Below are 6,198 nucleotides of genomic sequence, written 5' to 3'. Positions count from 1 at the left end.
TTGCAACAGGATTGAACGTAACTTGCGTTCAATTGCAGATTTGCATTTAATCGGAGGACTTACGCTCAATTTTGGGAGTTGCGTTCAATTTGCGTTCAATCGCAAGTTTCTTGCAACACCCCATGGCATAGGACGCTGTGACTTACCGTACCCGCCGGTGCAAATATTGCGTTCCGTTTCCAAATTATGCCCCCACATCGTCCAGACCAAGGCCTAAATGTTACTGTACTGTTAGTTTGTACACGGAATAAGTTAGGCCTAACTTTAGGTTGCATCGACTCCCGATCTTGGTGTTGCAATTCCGTAGGCCTATAGCTTTTTCTTTTTCTGCTAGTGCTCGAAGTGCAGTGCTAGTGCATGCAGTGCTGGGATTTAAATGTTGCGATTATATATCGATCTCTGTTTTGTTGCGCGCATTTGAAAACACGCGCATACGTATACGCGCGCGTACGCACACACGTATTGCGTACATGCCATGTCCATGATGAAATCAAGCGCAGCAGACGCAAAGCAAAGCGCGCTTCACTTCCATGCGTGCCCGGAGCGATCACGCAGGTTTTGTGACGTAGATCTAGCCCATAGAGATGTATATATATATCTCTATGATCTAGCCCAATCAAAATCATAGGTAAATCCAGGGGGGCAGGGTCCCGGGCCCTCTCCCCCCCCCCCCTATTGGCGGAGAGAAAAAAAGAAAATGATGGGGAAAGAAAAAAAAAGAAGCGAAAAAAGAAGGAGAAATATAAAAGTATGAAGACGAGTGAATAAAATGAGGGGAAGACTTGAAAAATTATTTTTAAAAATATTTCATGTCATTATATAAAATAAAGTGCTCGGTAAAAAATCTTGTTTTTATGGTCTGAATCTTTACATTTTCTTCTCGCACTGCGTGCTCGCAAAATTTGATTTGTCAGCTGTACCTATTATTTTCCTGTATTCCATAAAGTCCTCAAAAAATCCCTATATTCAGGTCAGATTGTCAAAACGTATCAGCTAGCGCTGCACGCTCGCATTTTTTAATGCTAATTCTATAACAAACTACTTAAAATCCCCATTTCATTACAGTTTATATAAAAATTTCGGCTGACGATTTGCCGCGGCTCGCATTGATTGTTGAAAAGATAACTCATGCATCTCATTCATGATTTCAAAAGTGCTTTAAAATGTCCAGTTTTAGGCCATAATATGAACAGATTTCGCGCTCTCATTAGGATTATTAAATTAATAAATAAGATATTAATTTAGTAATCAATTGTCCCTTTTTTCAGAATGGAATATCGACAAGTTTCATCTCGCGCTTAGAAAGAGAAATAGGAAGATAGTCATCATTTTCATATGATGACATAATAATGTCCCGGTCATATGTCAAAACTCAAAGTAATAATAATGAAACATATTAGCTCTTTTTTTTAACTATGATCCATATCCACCTCGCAAGTTTCCTACAAATAATTTGAATATCACATATTTTAAGCTTGCACTTCGCGCTCGATCGCTTTATTGATAAAAAAGGTATTTAGAATCCGGAGATTCTAGGTCGAAAACTGAATACGCCAGCGCATGTTTATTCAGATACGCGGCTTGTTCTCTATTTCATCAATCCAGTTTCAGATCACAACATCAAACATTTTCTGTTCGCGCTTTGTGCTCGCATTATTCACGTAGAAAGATTTCAAATTACTAATTTTTTTATGATTTACAAAACATGAATAGAGTGTCCCATTCATAGGTCACTGTAAATCTCGAATTTTCCCGCTCGCGCTTCGCGCTCGCATCAATTGTTTAGTTATTTCCTTCCTTTTCACGATTACAAAAGTGCTTAGAATTTCCATTCTTGAGGTAAAAAAATCAAAATTTTCAGCTCGCGCTTCGCACTCGCATTATATTATTGTTGAAATATGTAACGTCTTAATGGCTAACTGCAAGCAGCCATTAACAGATCCTTTTTTGACAAGTTCAAACGTATATTAGAATTTCTGCTCGCGCTCGCAGTAGTTGGATATACATTTCGTTTAGGATCACACATTGCCCGGAATGTTAACATTTTAGGGCAAAATACATGAAATAAAAAATAGCTCGCGCTTCGCCTCGCACTATTTAAATAGTAAGGCTTATGAGATTATACTACATGTATATTTATGTGGATTAATAAGACTAAAGCTAGTGACTATTATAGGACTACTCCCATCAAAGAAACAAACAAAAATCAACTTCGAGCGGCCGATCGGGGAAAATGTGGCTGAACCCCCCCCCCCCCCCTCCCCTTTATTGGCGAAGGCTGGATGATCCACCGCGCCCAAGGATTGTGACGCACGAATTTACACACAAATCTCACTGCGTGACGTACAATTATATTATACATGTCCTTATACACGTTCGCTCTTAAAATTGATTATTCAAATGCTGGTATGCATGTAAAATGTTCAAAGCATTCTAATGGAATCTGTTACTGATAATGAGTTGTTGAGTAAATACAAAACTTTCAAACTTTCAAGTAAACAATTGGTAAAAGCAAATGCTAGCGTAGTTATAAACGAATAGGCCTACATGATAAACCGTCGCACACTGGGCCAGGGCGAAACCAAAGTGCGCCAAGTCATTTTTGGGCAATTTAAGATTTTTAATTTTTGACATGCCCAGCTGAAAGTCAACACTTTGAAGAATACTTCTGTAAAATTTCATTCAGGGATGTGTAACTAATTTCCTACGTCATATCGTAAAATGTGACATTTTGTGATTTGCCGCTATATAATTGACAACCTAGTTGAAAACGAGTCATCTCATATGAGTCCCGGGTATTATGTTGAACAAAATCAAGATTGATAGCGCGTAATTTCATAAGGCGTTTCGACTCCATGCAGTCTTCAGAGCTTCATACAAGCCGCTTAATACAATATAATTAATTGTTTGTATTTAATGATGATGTCATGTAATAACAGTTTCATACACACTTTTTAGACACGTGGTCGTGGAAGCACAAACAAAGGTTTTCTAAGGTTAATCTTAAAATAACTCCCAAATTAAAAATTATATAGTTCAAAATGTTTTTGCGTAATTCGTCACTTCACAGATATAGGTTTTAAATAACTAATCAAAGTATCGAGATGAGGTAATATGGGTTTGGAATTATGTCCTGTCCATTCTACACCCATAATTACCTCTCGTGCGCTGATGTTGCAATCTTGCACATTCGTACAACTATATTCAACAATCGTAATAATTACTTTTCTCCCCTACTTTCAAATTATATAAGCTAACAAAAGGCATTAGTTATTGGATAATATCTTTATGATAAAAATAAGTATCAATAGTGCAACATGGAAATCTTGAATTCAAGAAAATTACATGGAAACAGTTGTCATTATTGTCCCCCCCCCCCCCCCCCCCCCCCCATTCTGGCCCACTGTGCGTCGATCGGATCTTCTCCAAAATTGACTTTGTTGGGGGTGGGGGCCAACATGGGCCCCACTTTTTTCTTTTAAGATCAAATGTAATGACTAACAAAGAACAAAAATACTCTCAAAAGTTACTACTGCATGGAGCATTTTCCTCTGCAAAATCATTGACAAGCAACAAATAATTGTCAGGTTAATCAACGCCCACCCCCTAATAAAATTACTTATAAATAAAATGACCACCATCAAGCTGCCAAAAATCATTTTGGTCAAACTTTCCTCGCGATGAATTCCTTTGCAGATCTTTACCTTTCCTCCCCCCCCCCCCCACCCCTACACTCTCCACACACAAAGAATATTCTGTCTCTTTTCTCAGATATTTAATACATTTCATATCCGCCCCCCCCCCCCTCCTCCTCTCTCCCATCCCTTTCTTTTCCTGTTTCTTCTCTCTCCAATCGCTTCCCCCTCATGCTCTTTCTTTCTCCTCAATCTTCTGTTATACAGTCCCCCTCCCTTCGCTCCTATTTGTCCAGCAGTTTGAAACCAACCTTTCTCCCATCCCTTTCTCTCTCTCTCTTCCTTTTTTCTTCCTCCTTCTCTCCTACTGCTCCAGGGCCCCGTCTTACAAAGAGTTACGATTGGTCCGGTCCATCGCAACTATGGAAAGCCAGCAGCATTTACATCTATTATGCATGTTTATTCAAAATATTTTCTATTCTGTAAATTCATGCATTTATTGTTTTCTTGAAAATTTGCTGTGCTTCTCTTTGTTTAAAAAAACATTGTGCAAATTTCCTGTAGAAAAATTATGACACTGATGGATTTCCATAAAGTTACGATTGATTGGATCAAACGTAACTCTTTGTAAGACGGGGCCCCTGAAGTTACCCAGATCCGTCCTCCCCTTCCCAATATAACTGCACCAACCAACAAAGGACCATATAATGCTATGCAAGTTCTCTTTGAAATAAATAAATCTGTTAACTTTTATTTTCTTCCCCTTATTTTCAATCATTCTACCACTTCCAGTTCAACTCACAATACAGTCATGACAATATGATTTCCAAGAACTACAGAAAGACAATTATGTTAATTCTAACATAGGATAAAGCATCAATGTCAGAAACCTGAATGTTCAGCATATTCTAGCTTCATTACTTTGTAAATGTGTTCATCATTATGTTTGATAACTGTTTACAAAATCCAATGAAAATTATTACAGCAAAAACAAAACTTGCCCACTTATACCCAACTTTGCAATGAATTAATATCTTCCTATTGAATTTCAATATCTTGGGGTGTCAAGGGGGGTGGAATAAATATTTCCTTTTAACATGAGGGGAGGCAGCATAGCATACTCCCAAAACCTTCGAAATCTCAGTTTCCATTTAAATAATCAATGTCATATACCAGGGCAATATTTCATGCGACAAACAATCAGTGGTTTTCATCGTATGTTATAAGCTACTTCATGCAACAAATAATCAGTGGTTTTCATCATATGTTATAAGCTACTTCATGCAACAAATAATCAGTGGTTTTCATCATTTGTAATAAGCTACTACAAACCTTTACATCTGATTTGCTCAGAGAAAAATAGACTATTTGTTTCAAGAAATTCTCCCCATTAACCAATTTCAATGCAAAGTTTTTAAACAAATGTTTGTTCACAACACACACAAGGCTTGTTAAAAATTTGTCTGGCATAGCATGACACAATGACACAATGTATTGTGTCATGCTATTGGTATTAGAATTAACTAACGAGGAACAAGCACTGGAAAAACCTATACTGAACAATAAAAAGACAAGACCATAAACTATTGTAGTAACTCGGTAAAATAGTCTTTTGTGCTCTTCTGAAATACCCTTTTCCCTTTCCAGAAGTGACTCATCTTACCATATGTGAATATTGTTTTGATAGGTAATAATATACTACAAACTTGAAAGCTTTTATATTTGCCATTAAAAATTTGCTCTGCAAAGCAATCGCTGCTATAATATGTAATATATTGAAGGCCTTTTAACAGTTGTCCATGGCTTTGGGACAAACGACATATAAAGCAGGATATGGCATGATCAGTTTAGCCATAGAATTGTTAGTCAGAACCCGCTGGTTTAACCTGCAGATAGGTTAATCATTAATATTTCAAGATTAACATGAAGGAAAGACAATGCAATAAGGGTGCAACTTGCGTGCATGTAGTTTGAAACACATCAAATATTACTAATTAATACCATCTTGAGCTCACAACATGGTCATACGCAGCATAGGGGGCAGCCCCCCCCCCCCCCGAAACTTTAAAACATTTTCAGATATTAACCTAAGGTGGGGAGGAAAACTTCAATTTCCCTTTAAAAATGCAAGAAAATGCAACAAAGACAAGCATGGACGCTTCGCTTCCCGCTTTTGATAGATTTTTTTTTCAAAATGGAACATGCATCTTGCGCATCTTGCATGCATACGGCCATGCTTCACAAGATGAAATTGACACTATGCTTTAACCTTGGTCACATTTGCTCTACGGTGGCCGTACGGCAAGTCGAAAACAGATGTTTTATTCATTTCAATTCAAACCACCTATATCATGTATATGTAGTTGGACACCGAAAAATGTTAAAACGGCAGTTTTCGACTCGCCGTACGGCCGCCGTAGAGCAAATGTGACCAAGGTACAAAGAAGTTTCTTGAAAACTTGCCACAGACAACTACGAAGGTATGCCAAGTTACAGACATCATTCCACATATTGTAAAGTTTACTGGAAAGAGGGTACCAGCTCCATAACGGGTGGTTTGAAT

At 37.8% G+C, this 6,198-nt stretch overlaps 1 protein-coding gene across 2 annotated transcripts in view; it reads right to left on the bottom strand.

Moving 5' to 3' along the window:
• Nucleotides 1-4,354: 4,354 nt before the first annotated feature.
• LOC129282859 (uncharacterized) overlaps nucleotides 4,355-6,198 on the bottom strand; it is a 46,200-nt gene continuing 44,356 nt past the window's right edge. For both annotated transcript variants that reach the window (XR_010296763.1, XR_010296764.1), the window contains exon 14: nucleotides 4,355-5,920. The gene's annotated coding sequence lies outside the window, so the exon portion shown is untranslated. The remainder of the gene's footprint in view (nucleotides 5,921-6,198) is intronic.

This window comes from Lytechinus pictus, unplaced genomic scaffold, assembly GCF_037042905.1.
Source record: "Lytechinus pictus isolate F3 Inbred unplaced genomic scaffold, Lp3.0 scaffold_20, whole genome shotgun sequence".
Lineage (NCBI taxonomy): Eukaryota > Metazoa > Echinodermata > Echinoidea > Temnopleuroida > Toxopneustidae > Lytechinus > Lytechinus pictus.
Note: the sequence above shows the minus strand (reverse complement) of the source record. Positions and strands in the feature narration are given on the sequence as shown.